At 50.3% G+C, this 19,293-nt stretch overlaps 1 protein-coding gene across 2 annotated transcripts in view; it reads left to right on the forward strand.

Moving 5' to 3' along the window:
* The window catches only part of LOC133353301 (potassium voltage-gated channel subfamily KQT member 4-like), a 107,296-nt gene that overhangs the window by 24,702 nt on the left and 63,301 nt on the right, over positions 1-19,293 (forward strand). The gene's annotated exons all lie outside the window — the stretch shown is intronic.

Consider the following 19,293-nt stretch of genomic DNA (forward strand, 5'->3'; position numbering starts at 1 on the left):
CTCTCATTTTCCTTCTCATTGAGGGCTATCAGAGCTTATGAAGACACCAGGGGGTTGTAGAGTTTATTGAAACACGAGGTTTAGACATGTTTCCATTCCACTGTAATCCGTAACGCGTCTTGCGCTGGTGTCAACCTCCGTTCATATCCTCCGCGTCGTGTACCTGAATCGTCTTGGTAATAAAAAAAATACTTTGGGGAAAAAAAGGCAGATCCGGCTCAATACGATGCCAATGAGGCAAACAAAAAAGCAGGTTTGTGACTGTTCTTGGAATGCGGAACTTGATACTGAATAGGAGTGTGTGCGTGTGTGAACAAGAGAGTTTCCATTGGGTGCATACTGCCAGCCATGGCATATGGATCAGAAACCTGGAAAATGTATGTGTGTGTGTTGAACCTCTTTCGCACCGTACGTGGTCCAACCATGCTAACCGGATAAAAAAACTGGAACAAAAGCTGGAGATTAGACAGGTGATGAGATCCATGTTCAAAATTATCGTGAAAGATTTCATGAGTAACGGGAAGATTGGGTAAAAATACACAAATGTAATTGTGTTAACTGGGAATAAAAGAAAGTAAGCTTGGACAAGACATAGTTCTGCATTGGACAAGATTGACGACAGAATGATGACCAAAGGAGAGAATGCACTTGGGAGGACAATCACTCCTAAGGTGGAGCTATGAAATCCGTTCATATGCAGGAGATAGATTGACACGGTGTGGAGAGTGCTTCATCACGCATTAATCAGAGTACGGTTGATGACGGTCATGGTGGGACTAATTAATTATCACGGTTATGGAGCAGGGCAGCTTAAACACGGGCATTGGAGTGGCAACCAGAGGTTGGTGACCAAGGGGAAGCGCTCGAGACAGCTGCTGCTGGGATGCCGTGTTTTGCTGCAAGAGCAGAAAGTGGGAGGTTTGGTGTTGACTGGAGAACAGCTGAAGGATTTGCCAGAGGGAAGGAAGCAACGGCGAGGACTGGTGGCATTGACAATAATGACCTCTTGACCTATCTACATAAATAAACACCTTTATCGGCATGTCTCAAACAACCTCTAGGGCACTTGCCGACAAGGTAGAAAGCTGAAATGTGTTACCCAGGTAACTTTTAGAATAGAACAACAGGAAAACTCTGAACATCGGAACATTTTCATGCGCCCCCAAATCTCGATTTTAAGTGCGCCATTAACATGTGTGTGTGTATCATTCAGAAATCGTTCAAAATATAAGATTGCGGCGTTTTTCGTTTGATAGAGTGTTAAATGGCAAATACAATTTAAGCAAGAACCATTGTTCTATCTTTTATTGTTTTTGAGATATTTAGGATGAAAGCGGGTTTGAATGAAAAAAATACGCAGTTTATGATGTTCAAATGTGAATAATTCGAAAACGGTAAAAGATAGGAGCTTCCCCTTACAAAAATTAAGTTAATAAATTTGTGTTTTTTATAATAATAAAAAATGAATGGAATATTTAAATTGAGCGGTTTCCGATGGGTACGTCTTCAAATATACGAAGTTGAATCAAGTCGTCAACAATTTTAGTTTTGCGGCAAAATATGAATGTCTTGGAGTAGTTGTTCGTGTCTGATCGTAGCTGCAAATTAAAAAAAAAGCAGGTTCATTATTATATTTATTTTAAAAAATGCCTGGCAAAGACAGGCTTCATGAACTGGTATATATATATATAAAATGATTATATTTTTACACTTCTAAGAATGCAGGCTTATATCACAATCCACGATGAGCATTACCATTTCATATTGTCGTGGCTACTGCATTGGACACCTGTGGGTGTCTCCCAGGCCGTAGAGATCACGCAATTTTTCTCGCATTAAAAATGCCCCCCTGCTCTGCTGTGACCTACAGAGCTTCTCGCTGCTGAGCTTGATGTCCATCGACCCCCTCGAGCCCTGCAGCGTTCAATGCCTCTGCCCGCCGCACCCTCGTCCCCTTCTCTCTCAGTAGAGAGACAGGCTGCAGCTGCCAACTGATTCTCAGGCTGCAAGATTCGGTCATAGCTGACACCGAGACCCACATCGTAGAGTCGTGTGATCCGCTGTGATCAGTACGTGTGTAGTGACACAGAATCGGTCACTTAGCAGAATAGCGCTGGTTGCTGGCAGGGAAGGGGATCTGCAGCTACGGCAGCCCTGACTGACAGCGGGTCACGTGATAGACCAGAGAGTGGGATGTAGGGGAAAGGTCACGGAAGGGTCACATCGAGAACCCGCTGTTAGGTTCCAGAAGGGGGGCGTGGCCAGGCCACGCTGACAGTATAAGAGGGGCCCCGGGAGGGGACCTTGGGGCTGTCGCTTGGAGTGAGATTCCCGTCATGCTGCTGAGGTCTTCGTCACCGTCACCACCTTCACCATCTCGGCGGCGTCAGTCAGGCAGTCTGCCAATTGTCCTGACTGGGAGCTGTAGTTACTATAGTGTGAACTGTTAAGGCTGTTAATAAACAGAGTGCCTCCTACTCTTAGTCTCTCTGAGTCAGTCACTACACGGGTATGAACATTCAGTCCAATGTACAGAGGTAGTGGTGGTGCATAGTTTACTCAGTGTCGAGATTTGGCAATAATGGGAGCCTTTTTCTTATTATGGTCTGGGAGTACAGCAGTAATTTGATAGAGACAAAATTATATTTTGGCAATGTTTTGTTTACATCTGTGGCCATGACCATATTTTAGTAATATTTGCAACACTTTCTTAAGGTTGCTCCTTTCATCCGGTTTCACAGTTAATGTTTTTGACCAAAACACGTGTTTGTGGCGATTTTCACAGTGCGGAATGAACAAAATCACATTTCGGCTTGTAAAAACTGTCGCAATGATGTTGTTTTTCGTGGATCCAAGCAAAAACATAAAGTATTTCCTTTGAAGATCATCTAAAAAAAAATTATGCTTTTATCCACTCTGTTTCCATTTCATCATAAATCCGGCCCTAAGCTGCCTGACTACTCTGACGAAACAGCCATTTGCGACAATCCCTTGCGACATTTTTACTCGTTAGGCACATTCTTGGGTGGATAATCCTCCCGTCGGGTGCCGCGTAAGTCCCGTCACGCTCTCGAGATTTTTTGCGCCCTGCGACGTAAGACCTTCCGAGTAAATCGGCTCTCGGCGGTTTGCATTCAGGAGTCACGAACTTCTTGTGGAAGGCGTTTTGAGAACGGACCGCGTGCTGGAAACGCCACCTCGGTGACCTCTGGTGCACCTGTGACGCTGTTTGCCAACGCTGAGCTAGAGGTTTTGTTTTTCTCTTTTTCCTTTGCACCACGTGTCAACGCGGGGTTTCAAAAGCGTGTGGGTGCACGATCTCCGCCCTCAATTACGCCGACCTACATCAGCAGGAGCGGCGACCGTGACAGTGGCAACGTGCATTCTCGCGAACTCGAGCGATGTCACTCACGTGACTTTTACGTCACGCTTCTGGCAATGGCCCTTCGAAGCACAGCACATCTACTCGCTATGAAGAGTCAATGTCTGAAGCGTAACCGGTTCTATATTGTTCTTCATTTTACGGCATTGTTGTTGGAACACTGCAGTTTCGCCAAAGAATGTTTTGTAAAGATGTAGCTTTCCCTTCGTGATGTAAATGCGTTGCATATATTTTCTTACGTCCGCCGTGGAGAATGGGCAATGGGATCGGCTCATCATGCTGGCGTTGGGCGTATTTAAACAACGGGCAACAGTTAAATTGCGACCTCTCAAATGCCATCATCTACCAGGATTATTATGAAATTTGTTTAAAGCTTTTTTGCTGCTGCTGCTGCTGCACAATGATATGTTCCAGGCTTATTTTGTCTTAACCAGGTGATAACTTGAAAGACCAAGATGAGTCTCGTTTTATAAGAGTGACCTGTGTTTTGATATTATCGCAGTCTGCTACAGTGGAAGAATATTTAAGTGATCCATATTTGTGGTTGTACAGTACACCCAAAACAAGATAATATGATGCTAATTACAATTTGCAAAGATATGGGAACTGATCGCGGTAATCGTCATGTTGTGAAACTGAACGTCGTATCGTGAAAAATGATATCGCAGCGAGGGAGTGCAAAGGTCAAACCGAAGGCCACCCCAACTCACATTGGGAGTGAAACCCTACAAATTAAGTACGAGGCAACCTTTGCGGTGGACGTTTCCCCGTTGTGGGTTGCCGATGTCGGATCGACATGGGCAAGCCTACGCTTACTCGCGCCGCGTTCATTTCAAGTTAAAAATTGTTCGGCCACTTCCATTGTTGCTGACATTGTAGCCCCCGACAGCAGACGGTGGCGCTTGTTTGCTTCGTGCGGATAGGATTTTGCACGGAATGGGATGGTTTTTCTTTCTTATTTTAAAAATCAGTTTCGGCTCATCATTCATTCTACGATGCCTGTAAAATGAGGACACCCCCCCCCTCCCCGACCGCGCTAATGTGCGTCGACGGTGTCCGCAGCGCGTGTCCGATGGAAAGACCGACCCTGCCACAGGAATGCTTTTAACCATCGCTGCTCTGGCTGGAGCCGCTCGTTTGAGCGTGTTGGGTGTTGGGGGTGGGGGTTCTCGCCGTGGGAGCATAGAAGGTTCGAAACAATTCTCTCAAGGCGGAATGGCGTGATGGCCAGGGGAGTAGACCCTCTTGTCCACTTACTCTGCCGGGCCAAAATCTCCCCACCGTCCCCGGCCCCACGCCGGGCTCTCCTCGCACGCCAGGGACCGATGATGGAGCCGTGCCGGCGATGAACTCGGCCACCAACGGCTGTGGGCCACACCACCAACGACAACAACACCATCACCAACAACAACACACCAACAACAACACTACCAACAACAACAACACCACCAACAACACCACCAACAACAACACCACCAGCAACAACAAATAAAGCGCTCCTTTGCTCCGCGTGCAGCTCACCAGTCGATGAACACCCCCCTCGCACTTTGCCGCATTGTGGACAATGTGCCCCCCCCCCCCCCCGTGTGTGTGTCGCGTTGTTTTCATGTCTCACGTCGCCAACCGTGCTCGTGGGAGGCGCGCGTCAAGGGCAACAAGATGACACTGTCGGGTGAGGGGCCTCTCCGTTGCAAGCTCGTGAGGTTTAACTTGACCAGACTTCATTGCGCTGGCCAGCGCAAGGTCGGAGAATGTAGGAGTCGGCATGGAGGTGCAGAACAAAAACAGATTGTCCGCACCGACCTCTGCTGCCCAGCATGTAGCCCTGCAGCAGCCTGTAGCGACCTAAATCTTGACTTAAAGATTTCGTGACTGCAGGAATTCATATTCTTTGGGTCCTTCGGTAAAGTCACGTAGATAGGTTGAAATAAAATAATAAAAAAAACTACGACGTTTCGATCACGACACAAGCGGGCGTCATCTTGATGACGATCCTGATGACGATCGCTTGTGTCGCGATCGAAACGTCGTAGTTTTTTTGTTGTTTTCTTTCAACCTATCTATGTGACTTTACCGAAAGACCCAAATAATACCTATAGCGACCTGTTGTGCATGGCGGTCACTTGTGCGAGCGCTATCCAGGCGAGCAGCTGCTTGGCGTACGAGATCCAACGAGCGGTAAATCAACGTGTCGATGGTTTAAGCCACACACACGCAAAGACCACCGCTGAATGTCCCCCTTTGTGCACTTGAATTCTGTGCCTCCTCGTGGCTGTAGGTAAGACACCCAGCGGGTACCGACTTGGAAAGTCAGGCGTGACCCAGGGCATGCGCCGTTATACTTCTGTGTTGTTGCTCAAGACGCAGCGGCATGAGCCAAGCGGCCCTGTTCTCTCGAGCTGGGCACTGCCAGCCGATCCACGCATCACTCACGCGGGGTTCCGTGGTGTGTGTGTGGCGGGGAGGGGGGAGCTGTGTAAAGCGTTGGTGGAGTGGTTCGTGGCACTGCACTGCGAGTCTGCCGTGAACCGAGTAGCCAAATACATCGGCGATGAAGATCTGACACGGTCCTGGGCCGCGCCTAGGCCGACTCGTCTACTTCACCACTGGGGAGACAAAGGCGGCCGGGCGTGGTGCTGGCCACCCACCCGCTCTTGTGCCGTGCCGGCCTTCATAGGTGCTCACTAACAGCACTTGCTCCAACCGTCTGTTAAGTCTACACGGGGGATCTTTGCCTTTGGGATAGGTTCGTGTTATATATGTGTGCGTGTGTATAAAGACCAACAATAAAGATTCCCCATTTTACCCGATTGACTATTGGGCCAAGTGGTGTTGGTGAGCACCTATTAAGGTCAGCCCAGCGCATGGGGGCACTGATCGTGGTCCCACCACACGAGCTTCTCATTTTAGGCTGAGTAGACCCAGAGGGGGTACAAGACTGCTTCAAGTGTCAATTATTTCCACCGATTAATTTGTTTGGCCGGGAATCGAGGGTCAGTGATCGTAGCGCAGGGCTGTAGCCACGGCAACACCACCGCGCCCTCCTCATACAATAACAAAGATCCCCCGTGTAGTCTTAACAGACTTATTGGGGAAGTGTTCTGAGTGAGCACCTACGAAGGTCGGCACGGCACACCAGGGAGGCGAGTGGCCAGCACCACCTCCGGCCACGTTTGTCTCCTTAGTTGCAATGTTTACGCACCACACCACGTACTCGTTTTAGGCTGAGTCTACCTAGGCGAGGCCCAGGACCGGTTCAGATCAACGTCAATGGCCTTGGCCATGCACACACACACAGATCCGCACGCACACATAGCAGTGGCATAGTGGGTAGTAGCCTGGACCACAACGTGGGTACATATATATACATAGATAGAGTGTACCGCTGCAATAAAATAAACTTTAAATAATTTGAACGTTGCACTCGCAATACTCTAAACAACTCAAAAAAGCGTGCGCCGAGACTGCACGCGCAAGTTCGGTCCAAATGCCGCACGGACGCTGCTGCAGCTCGCCACGTGGGAGGTTTTTGCGGCGATTTCCGCGGCGTTGAGATCGCTTATCCGTGTATTTTTGTCGTCGTTTAAAAAGTCGAATGAAATCACGTTGCAAGCTTTAAAAATCACTAGTGTTTTGGTATTTTCGTGGAAATAACAGGGGTTTTGTTAATTGTTCAGAAACGTGGGGAGACTGTGGCACCGCCATGAGCCCTGCAATTTTCCCGAGCATTTCGTGGACACCACCGGCGGAGTCAGTGGCGGGGGGGGGGGGGGGCACGTGCCCCCCCAATGATCCGATCGAAATCCCTAATTTCGATCGGATCATTGGGGTTTATTAGTAATAAATCGGAATTTTGCGACCCTCACTGCCACTGTGTAGCATATTATTACGTGTCAGGGACTCTATGAGATGATAGGACAATAGTCTGAGTCCATAATTGGCAATAAGTCACGGCAAAGCGGTTATAAGTGACTCATAGAATTGTGCGCAGTTGCGTATACAGCGCACGACTTCCCTGAAGGCATTCACCTTCAGCGAGCGCGATGCCGATCACACACGGTTCGAATTCGACCCTCGATCGACGGCTGCGCCATCGCCGCACACGCGTCGAATAAAAAGCAAGGGACAAGTCTTTACTTACTAACAACTCCTCTATAATGTTTCATTGCTGGAGGGGTTGCCCCCCCCCCCCTTACCTGAAAATTATAGCTCCGCAATTGGTGGACGCGACCATCCGCTATTCTTGTTGGCAGTGCACAGAAAGTGACAATTGGTATCTGACACCCCCCTCACCACACACACACACAAGTGTTCTGGGCCGCTCATACGTCAACTCAACGCACATCCGTACCGTCCTGAAATCCGGTGCGGTACGATCGGAGTCAACACTGAGAAGGCAAAGTTGACGCGACCTCATCCTAGGTTCTCACTCGCTCGAAGTCACGCCCAAGCCCTTTTGGAGCCATGCGCTCAGCAGCGCCAGTTGAAATCCCTATGAAGCCTGGAGGGCAGAATGGAATTCAAAAGAACCTCACAAAGCAAACACCTCGTGAAATATCCAAAGCCGACGATCCCTTGGGGTTTCATCTTCCACGAAGCTCATGGGTCCACCCTAAATCGCATCAAACTGCACAAACCATGGCAGACGCTGCTACCTGATGCGCAGATGGACAGTGGTGCGCCACCGTGGTCATCCTGAACAGACCGTACAACGGAAAACGACGCAATGCCACTTCTGCGCATTCTGGGTTGACATTTATCTGGCTTGACCACCTGCATGTAAATTGTAGCTGTTGTTCTTCACCTATACATCAGCAGCTGTACGAAAGAAGAAGACTCCACGGTACTTGCCCTGACGCTCCATAAAGTCCACAATTTGCTATTTTCTCGTGAAAAAATGCGCGTGCGTGGTCGCACATTTTGTGTGCGACCGTGTTTATGCACTATATGTTGCCATTGTATATCAGCAACAGCAGCAGCATCCACAGCAGTGATCTATCCACTGCTGGATGAAGACATCCCCACGCCATCACCACCTCGCACTGTCCTGTGATATATAATACTTACTATTTAAACTATTACTTTGTTTATTTTACCAGGTAAGGCCCACTGAGCCGCGTAGCTCTTTTTCAGAAGCGACCGGACCACAAATGATAAGTGGACTATCATTTGCGACCTGGCCGCAAATGATAGTCCAATTATCATTGCACGTATCGTGTGGCTTACGTGGACAGTTATAGCAGCCAAACACTCTAAACGCACGTTTCTAAACGTGGAGGGGAAAACAGGAGGAACCGGAGAAAAATCCATGCAACCACGGGGTGAGACAGAGGATACTCCCTCGCCTGTATACCAGGCGAGGGAGTTAACATCTCCCCACTGCTTCGCCCCTTAAGTCTGTCTCGCTGCTGTGCCCAAGCGTCATTGATGGCTCGCGTCTCGGAACGCGTGGATTAGAGAATGCACGCGGGTGAGAGAGACGTTATTTTTGACTTGAGCAAGTAATTGGGCTTGGCGAGACGTGTTGCTACTTGGTTTGACGACTGCCGGTCGAGACGAACAGCGGAGCTGCAGCCAAAGGAGGCAATGCACCTGAGAGTACGCCGTGGTATATCCTTGTGCGTGTAAGTGCGTGACTGTGTGAGATATCCGACTTGTGTGCCCGTGCGCATGTGTTTTGACCCGGGAATGTGTGTGTGTATGCACGCGTGTGTCCGAGTAGGTGTGTGCGTGTGTGTGTTTGTTTTGTTTGCGAGCGCGTGTGCGTTTGTGTCCGTGGGGAGCCGTGACGCAGCGTGTTGACGCGCTGGGCTACGAACCCGGCGACCCGAGTTCGATTCCTTCTCACGGACAACATCGATGACGATTATCTGCGCCGGTCCTGGGCCTCCTCTAGGGCGACCCAGCCTTAAATGAGTATCTGTCGCGGTGCATAAACATCACTAAGAGGGAGACAAAGGCGGTCGGTCGTGGTGTTGGCCACCGACCCCCTCGTGCGCCGTGCCGGCCTTCATAGGTGCTCGCTAACAGCACTTACCCCCACAGTCTGTTAAAGCTACACGGGGGGGGACTTTGTCTTTGTTACGTGGTGCGCTCAATGCTTGCACTACGATGCCATTGGTTTCCCTGAGCACTCAATGGAAATTGGCACAGAGTATTTGTAAATGAAATGGGACTCCCCAAGGTCAACTCCGCCTAAAATAGCCACAGGCTAGCTTGCCCCATTGTCAGTCAAATGAGGAGCCACGGCTATCGCATACATTTGACTCCTTAAAATATGAAGACTTCGCTGAAGTCATCATCTGCTAGATGCGTATGGAAAATGCCTCCCCTGCACCGTGCAGGCTTTGGGAGTAATTTGAACATCCTTCACTCGGCTGTCAGCGTGGGTTTGTGAAGGTCGGACGTGTATATGCAGGAGTATAGAAGTGCATTTTTTTTTACCTGGTGAGGCGTACTGAACTGCGTCTGTATATCGCTGAGCTGAGAGTGTCCCACCGTGGCCATCCTGAACAGACCGTACAACGTATAACGACGCAATGCCCCGATCCATTGCGCAATGCCCAATCCATTGCGCAATGCCCGATCCATTGCGCAATGCCCGATCCATTGCGCAATGCCCGATCCATTGCGCAATGCCCCGATCCATTGCGCAATGCCCCGATCCATTGCGCAATGCCCCGATCCATTGCGCAATGCCCGATCCATTGCGCAATGCCCGATCCATTGCGCAATGCCCGATCCATTGCGCAATGCCCGATCCATTGCGCAATGCCCCGATCCATTGCGCAATGCCCGATCCATTGCGCAATGCCCGATCCATTGCGCAATGCCCGATCCATTGCGCAATGCCCGATCCATTGCGCAATGCCCGATCCATTGCGCAATGCCCGATCCATTGCGCAATGCCCGATCCATTGCGCAATGCCCGATCCATTGCGCAATGCCCCGATCCACTTGCGCAATGCCCGGGTCCACTGCTCCTGGCGCCGGCAATGTGGCTTGACCACCTGCATGTGACATTGTAGCTGTCGGTCTGCGCCTCCCCTGCCCACAGTGAAGCCCCGCAACCTGCGACAAAAACCTGTCGCGCGTGGCGGTTGCCATCACAGGCACCATCCCGGCCTCAACCCCGCTTAGCTTCCGAAATATGGGAGGAGATCTGCGCATTCTGGATTGATTCGTTCTCCGGCAGACAGAAAATAGCCGCGTCAATGTAACCGGTGCGGTCATGAATTCTGCTGGACTGTGTTTCTATGTTGTTTATATTGGCGGCTGGGGCCTGCGGAGAATTGGTTTGCCCCCACCCCTACGGCCGCTGCAATGACAGTCATTCCAGTGGCCAAGAAGCAGAGGCCTGGGAACAGCTGTGTTGTGTGCAGTGGGGCCAGTAAACGGGCTCTGCGGGTGAAATGTGAAAAGTGTGGTATGGAATGTGGAATTGTGCCTTGTGGCAGGCGGTTTTGACGCTGTGGGGATTGCCCTGTAGGAAAATATCGTTGCCCAACGGAGAAGAGTGCACGTATTCTTTTTTACATTTTAAGCGAAGATTTGAGAACGTTTATGCATTCGCTCTGCCTGTCTGTCCATCGGTCTGTACACACTGGTCCAATTTGGAGGAAACGTCAGCCTAAACGTCGGCTCGCTGTTCAGGACTAGCCCTGTTTAAAATTGGATAAAGTTGATCAGAGGGTTGCTTTAACGGCGGCAACACGCGCACGACTCTTTCTTCAAAATACTCAAATGCGTGTTGCCCACCCCGTTATTCATGAAATACCTGCGAAGACGAACCGCGTGGTGGACATCACAATCCACCAGTGCGCACAGTTTTTCCTGACTCTTTTAAAATCATCAATTCCAGCGTTTTTCTGTTTTGTCGACGCGGGTGTTTTTTTTTATTCGGCCGCGTTCATCAGCACTTCTAAACTGCCGTCGCGACGATCGAACTTTGTTCCGCAAGTCTTGAGAGTGGAGTGCATCGACCACCGTGTTCCGTTCGACTCGGCATAAAACTTCGCACGCACTCATTTGTGTTTATATCCACCGCAAAGGGGGGGGGGCGGTGGATGGGCTTAGCTGACCCTCAACCGGGAAATTGAACTCACAGCCCCGCTCATTATAAGCTGTGCATTCCCCGCCAGATATATAAATGAAATGAAATGAATTGGGTGCCATCTTTGCAGAGCGTGAAGCAAGTGTCTCTTCGTCTTGTGGTTGTGCAGATCCGAGCGAAATGTAATTTTTTCTACACCTCGTCACGTGACTCTTGTGGTGCAAGTGGGATGTGCTATAATTTAAATGCAGATTTGGAGGCTATGCGTTGGGATGGATGTTGCAAGCGACAGAAGCCAACGGATGCCGTGCCAGTTTCGATTCAAGCGCCGCACTTTCTTGCGAGCAACAACGGTCTTAATAGGTGCCCGCGAACGGCAGATATCTTTGCGGTGCGACTATGCCAACAGGTCAACGGGCGATGTTGTGCATGGTCGCGTGTGTATGTAGATTTTGGACGTGTACATGTTTGCCGTGGTTATACGAGTGAAAATGTACAGTTGCCCAATCATGTTAGATCTTGGAAGCTTAATCGGAGTTTGAGCCTGGATATTGTTGGGATGGGTGACCACCATCAAACGGGAGTCATTCAGTTGTGGGGCTGTGTAAACTACTTCTTTTATTTTTACTAGGTAATGACCACTGAGCTATATAGCTCTTTTTCAGAAGCGACCTGGCCACAAATGATAGCTCAAAGAAGTAGCTTATCACATGGAAATGTATCGCAGCCAAAGACTCTAAACGCACGTTGATTCTAAATGAGGAGGGAAAAACAGGAGGACCCGCATATAAATCCACGCGACCACGGGGAGAGAGACACGCAAACTCCAAATATGCAACAGGCGTCACAGGGTCGGGATCGAACCCCACGACCTCCTGTATACCAGGCGAGGTAGTTAACATCTCCTAGCCACCGTGGCGCCCAATGCTCCCCAGTGTCAATAACCTGCAACTGACGAGCGTGGTGAAGCCGTAGCCACAGAACCCCCCCACCCCACCCCCACTTGCCTGCACGGGGCCTATGGAGGTCCGAATCGAGCAGTGAATTGACAAAAACGGGCCCCACACATGTACGCGTGTGAAATGTGATCCACACCCACCCCGTGCGTGTGTGTGTTGTGCACGCATGAGCAATGTCTTTGTGTCCGTTTGTTGGATTAAGTTATACACGCGGACCTTTCGAAACTAACAAGTCCATTAAGATAATGAACAGAGAATTACAGACTTAGCGAAAACACGGTGGGGTTTTTTTTCTGTGGCATTATTAAACCCGTTACACATTTTAATTACGCGCAGCCAAATTGCACCAACGTTTTCCAGATTGCCCGAGGTGTGGTGTTACCACCAACTCCAAACCAACTCACCCACCCACCCCCATCTCGGTTACAATCATTGGCCAGACGGCCCTCTCAGGGTTCCGCGTACCCCACTGGTTACAGAATTCATTCACAACAAGAGGCGCTTAATGGCAGGGTGAGCTGCTCGTAATTAGAGCCGATACGTTTACACGCTCGAAGCGATTACACGCCACGAGTATATTAAATGTGCTTCATAAACTTTACTCGTGACCGGCACCAGTGGCGGATTTATGTTGAAGGCAATTAACTCGTTTGACGCACAGTTGGTCTAATAGGGGGAGGAGGGAATTAGTCCGAACTTTTCGCCACGATCCAACAATCCACTACGAGATGAATATTTCCACGAGCAAAGCGAGCGCCACGTCTCGCAACCCTCCCGCCGTGTGACATTCCATCCGGCACCTGCGCATGAGCCGATTTCATAGCTCCTCTCTGGCGTATTCCTTCCTTTTGACAACGACCCCCCCCCCCCCCACGTTTTGGTCTTATTTCTCTATATAGTGGAGGAGTGACGTTATCCCAAGTAGCGGCTCTTACGAAACGGTGAGTTACGATCTCGCTGCTTCCTCCCCTGTTAATTCTCGACTTGCGATTCTGTTTTCGAGAACGACATTTGAGGTTGTCACTAATCTCGTCGCCTTCTGGACTTTTAATAAACATACATATTTGGGGGGGGGGCCTTTCCGTGTCTGCACAAATATTGGACCGCAGCAAACTTTCTTGTGCTCTGACGTCCTTGAATCCCGATCAGAGAAAAAGTATGCAGTGTAGAAATGAGAAGTTGCCATGTAATAGGCCCCCCCCTTACCGGTGTGCAAATGGTGGTGCAGGTGTCTAATTCACACGCGTGGGTGTAAGAGACTCCCTGCAAGTGTTTTCTCCCGGGTCCCCCCCCCCTCTCTTGCGAAAGAGGCATTGCGTGTTAATGAGCTCTTAAACTTCATCTGAAGAAAGGGAGTGGAAAAAACAACGTATTTATGTTACACTCTAATCACCCTGCGTGTGGGGACATACGCTTTGAACGTAATTAGCGCGCGTATTGGATTTTAAAAAATAAGTTTTATCCTGCAATGAGCGCAAGCTTGCAAGTGTTGCGTAATCGAAGGGCGTGTGTGCGCGCGTTTGTCCCGACGAACTTATGAGTTTCCATCACGCGCGCTTGACTTGAGAGCTTGGTGGTGTTGTGTGTGTGTGTTGTTATGCGTCGGTGTTTGTGAATTCATAGCTGTGGTGCTGTGAGGGCACGAGTTAATTTTGTGAATGTGTTGTTGGGGAGCGGTGGTGTGGTGGTTAAGCGCGCTGCGCTGCAAACCCGGCGAGGCGAGTTCGATTCCCGCTCACGGCCAACACCAGCGACGGTTATCTGAAGTGGTCATGGGCCTCCCCCTAGGTCGACTCAGCCTCAAATGAGTACCTGGTGCGGTGTGTAAACATCGACACTGGGGAGACAAAGGTGGCCGGGCGTGGTGTTGGCCACCCACCTCCCCATGTGCTGCGCCGGCCTTCATAGGTGCTCGCCAACAGCACTTGGCTGAACAGTCTTCTCAGGCTATACAGGGGATCTTTGTTTTGTATCTTTGTTGTAGTTACGTGCCGGTGTTTGTGAATTCATCGCTGTGGTGCTGTGAGGGCACGAGTTAATTTTGTGAATGTGTTATTGGAGAGCGGTGGTGTGTTAGTGGCTAACTCGCCGCGCTGCGAACCTGGCAAGCTGAGTTCGGTTCCCTCGCAAGGCCGACATCAATGAACCCGGTTTGGGCCTCCCCTAAGTCGACTGGGCCTTAAACGGCACATATAAACGTTATAACGTGGGAGACAAACGCGGCAGGTGGGTATGGGACCATACATTTAGTGCGTACGCAATGAGGGGGGAGGGGGGGGGTTAACCCAAATCCGTACCGCTTGCGTATGGGGGGGGGGGTCTACTGACAATGTTACATACGGCATAAGAAACGTGGGGGGGGGGGGGGTTAAAGCCTCGATAATAATTTGTCTACATTGGCCTTCAAATAAGTTAGATAGTCCGGCGGTGGACTATCTGTTTGCTTAAACACGTTAATATTATTAATCCTTTATCGTTTCAGCGTGGATTAAATATCGGCCGTTCTATAGGATTCGGGGGGGGGGGGGTGTCAGGCATACGTACGCATGTGGGGGTGGTTGTGGTGTAAAAAGTCCGCGTGCGTACAGGGAGGTTGGGGAAATGTCAAGTTTTGACAGATTTTTGGCGTACCTACTCAATGGATGGCCCCCATTTATCCGGCCACGCCACCCCCACGTACACCGCGTCAGCCTCCACGGATAGTTGCTCACGGCGATTACCTGTTGAAGGCCACACGGGGAAAAGGCCTTCGCGTGTTGCCCGGCGTTCGAGAATTGTTTCGCAGAAATGCGGCACCAGCAGCAGCCACCACCACCCAGGTTAGATTCGGTCTCATCTCATCCCGATCTCATCCCAATCTCCGGAGCTGAGCGGGGCTCTCCCACGGATCGTGCTGGGATGGGCCGACCGCCAGAGCACAAGCGAAGCTTGCGCGGGCTGCGTGTGTCGGGGCAGCAGAGGTGCATCGCAAAGCGACATCCATTGTTGTCCCGTACTTCTGTGATCCCCACGTCTATGTTGCCACACCTTAAACAAGGCACTGGCCGATCGCGGTGGGATGAGTGGCAAAAGTAACACACGTGACCTGCAAGAGGCGCGGAGAGACTCTGAATCTATCGGTGGATTGACGAAGGGGCTGTACGCGGTGTACATTAGTGCCCCGTCCTGACACCATCGACTCGCCACACTTGACAAGTTGACATCATCACGGGTGGACACACCTATTGGAACTCCTGACTTCGGCGCTGCTCTGCTCAATGCTTTGATTCGGACACTTAGGAGGTCCCCTGCTGCGCTCCCCACCTCAAGCCAAGCAACCACCATGGGATCGGATATTGTTTGTCTTGGTAGTTGTAGACTTCCAGATGAATACTCCCAGAGTTGCACTTGGATTATTATTCGCAGTATACGTGGCAGCGTGCTTTGTAAGTCCGCGCAGCGCATGACTGCACACGCGTGTGCCAAGTGTGTGCGCGCGTACGTGCCTATGTGTATGCGTGTGGCTTTTTATGCCCTGATTTTCCATGGGCATTCGATTCCTCATCACAATTCGCGGGCGCTCTACAGGTCATGGTGAGCACAGCAATGAGGCCAATCCTGTTGTCTTTTTCCCTTTGTGACTTCTCTGCACTGGAGGTGTGTTCACATTCTGGATGAGTTTCAGATTATTGGTTTTTTTTTTCTTTCAGGTATCGGATAGGCTATCTCTCAGCCAAAACAATATTTAGTATTTGAAACAAATATAGATCGTATATGTGTTTTTTTCCCCTCATCGTATAGAATTTCCTATTTTTATGTTCCGACGTTTTGAGTGGCAGATTCGTGGCGGAAAGGCGCCGCGTGTGTCGGCAGCAAAACACAAGAACCTGACTTGACTACCGCGGAGTAAAACGATTGACTTGAAAGGGCAAGCAGGCTTGGGTAGATGTCGGCAGGTGGAGACCAGTGACGATGCAATGGCAGCCAAAGGAAGAGCGAGGGGGGACTGTGCCCGACAAGTCCAACGAGCGCCGAGACGGAGCGATCGGAGAAAGCTCCCGTGACACCGTCCGCTTGCGGCATCGCAAGGGATGGTTACCGCCTTGGGGAGGGCCTTCATCCGGTCCTGGAGCTGAACCCTCTCCTGATGACGATCGATTGTTTTATCAGGTGGAGTTGTCTGCCTGTGTGTATCTATGTGTCACCGCTCCCACCCTCCCCCGCCTGGAGCGGTGGTGTAGCGGTAATCGCGCTGCGCTACGAACCCGACGACCCGAGTTCGATTCCCCGCACCGGTCCTGGGCCTCCCCTAGATCAAGAGACAAAGGCGGCCGGGCATGGTTGCTGGCCAATTCACCCACCCCCTCGTGAGGCGTTCCGGCCTTCACAGGTGCTCGCGAACAGCACTTGCCCCCGACAGTCTGTTAAGACTACACGGGGGTTCTTTGTCTTTGGCACACCCCCCCCCCCTCCCTATTGATAGAGCCCACACGACTGAAGCAGGGCGCCATCGAACCCCGCGATCGCACGCATGTGTCCTCCGGTCAATTAGCCCTGGGATTTCCCTTCTTTATTTAGTTGCCGAGACGGGCGGGCATTTGATAGTCCAGAATGGAGAGCGGGTCTAAGATTTCATGGAAATAAGCCTCGTTGCGTGCGTGCGAGCGTGCGTTTAGTTTTTTAAAATACGTAAGCGGTTTATACAGTGAAAGTCAGAATATTCGACACGTGCCTATGCGCATGCGGCCGGGGTGTTGGAATGCCGGCGACTGTTGTGAGCCTCGTGATGGACTAACGGCAGTTCGACTTCCCCCCCCACGGCCACAGCCACGCCAGTCCCTTGTCAATCAATCCACTAGGTTGGACGAGTGCCTCCCGATGCACGCCGCTTGCGTTGTCGGGGGAAGACTTTGGCCGCCCGCTTAGTCAACGCGGTTGGTGAAGTTGAGGTCGGAGCAGACGCGGGGAGCGCCGAGAGGACGTTGCGGTGCTACAATCGGTGGTAGTTTTTCGCGCACTGCCCCTCTGCTTGTAACGAACGGTCGTTTCTTGATTTGAAGCTTTCGTGGCTGCAGGAATCCATACTCTTTGGTTATTTCGGTAAAGTCACGTAGGTATAAAATAAAATAAATCACGACAACACAAGCGTCCGTCATCAGGTGATGACGGATGCTTTTGTTGCGCTCGAAACGTCGTGATTTATTTTATTTATTTTATACCTACGTGACTTTACCGAAAGAACTAAAGAGAACGGTTTTTTTGCCATTCCATCGCCAGTCGCGGTGCGCAACAGGCAGTGGCAGTGGAAAAATGAAAACGAGTCAGTGGGGTGGGGGGGAAGGGGAAGACTCCCTTGGGTCAACCAAATCTAAAACGAGTATTTATTGCGGCACATCACTAGCAGCAAAGGGCGAGACAAAGGTGGTCACGCGTGTGTGCTACTGGTCACGACACCTCCAGAGTGCGTCATGATTGTAATGTGTTGAACTTCTTTCGCCCCGTACGTAGCCAACCGTGCTAACCGAAGGTACCAGCTTGAACGGGCACTAACGGCTGCTTGGTAAGGCTAACAGCTGGATCTGTATTTGTCTGGGTGTGTTTGTGGCACAATATAAATGGGCGCATCCCAATGATTTCCCTCTATGAGCAAAATAGTCGTCTGTGTTGGTTTATTAGGTCAGTTTCAACGGTACGTGTATATCCACGACTGGTCAATATCGCTCTGGCCACGAGGTAAATCTCGAGTGACCTTTAATGCACACCAGTCACGTGGCTAATGGATGCGTGATGGAGGCCTGCTCGGTGTAAAATACACAGCGCGCACCACCCTCGCAGCACAGTGGCACAGTGGAGTCTGAATGTTCTCTCCGTGTTGATTTGAAGCTTTCGGGGGGTGGGGGGGCAGCCCCCACTCAGCAGCTGGAGATGAGAAATTATTTCTCCAATAAAAAATACTTTTCTATAAATTAAATCATAACCTAAAGCTTTCGTGACTGCAGGAATACATATTCTATGGGTCTTTCGGTAACGCCACGTAGATAGAAAAATAATAAATAATATCACGACGTTTCAATCGGAACACAAGCAATCGTCTTCAGTTGATAATTATCTTATTATCTACGTGGCTTTACCGAAAGACCCATAGAATATGTTTTTTCTAGAAATTGTTTTGTCTTGATATTTTTTGTATAAATATAATGCTTCCTTCACGTGAATTGCCTAATGAAGCTAACATTTATAGTTGTTCGTATGAGAAACCGCTGCAACACCACAGTGTTGATTTGTGCCTCGGGGAGGTCTCGGGCGGCTGCGGAGGCGTCCGAGTGAGAGATTTCCCCTTCGTTCATTGCGATCAGCTTCGCGTTTTAGCCACGCCGTTTGAGACCAATTCGGGGTGGTGAAAAAGGCGCCCGTGGCTGTAATCTGTAATGAGACGACGTCACGACGCGAGGTGGCATTGTGCCAATAGAGCAGGTCACGGCCTACACGCTCTAGGCTTTTTGCAGTGTCAAAGGGGTTGCGTAGTGTGGACTTGAGGGTCATGGGGACAGCATTGGATTGCGTTGTTGTTTGTTTCGTATCGTTCATAATGCCTACCCGTTGGTAGATATGACAGTTGTATCACTTTCACGGGAAGGCCAATACCATGAGGAGGTTTTTCTTAATTAAGACAATATATTTTCAGAGGTCACTCACAACAGCCCCACCTCGTGGAAATGTCACGAACCGCCACTGGTGCCGGGTCTCCTTTAGGTCGACTTGGCCTATAACGAGGAGTTTCCTGTGCAGTGTGTACACACCAGCAGTGGGCAAACAAAGCTGGCCAGGTGTTGTACGAGCCACGCCAAATCACTGTTGGGACATCACCCCTAAGGGCAGACGAATACCCAACTGCAAGTCGATGCTGCGTTCACTCTGTG

The sequence above is a fragment of the Lethenteron reissneri genome, chromosome 43 (assembly GCF_015708825.2).
Source record: "Lethenteron reissneri isolate LAM-NWPU_2019-01 chromosome 43, ASM1570882v1, whole genome shotgun sequence".
Classification (NCBI taxonomy): Eukaryota; Metazoa; Chordata; class Hyperoartia; order Petromyzontiformes; family Petromyzontidae; genus Lethenteron; species Lethenteron reissneri.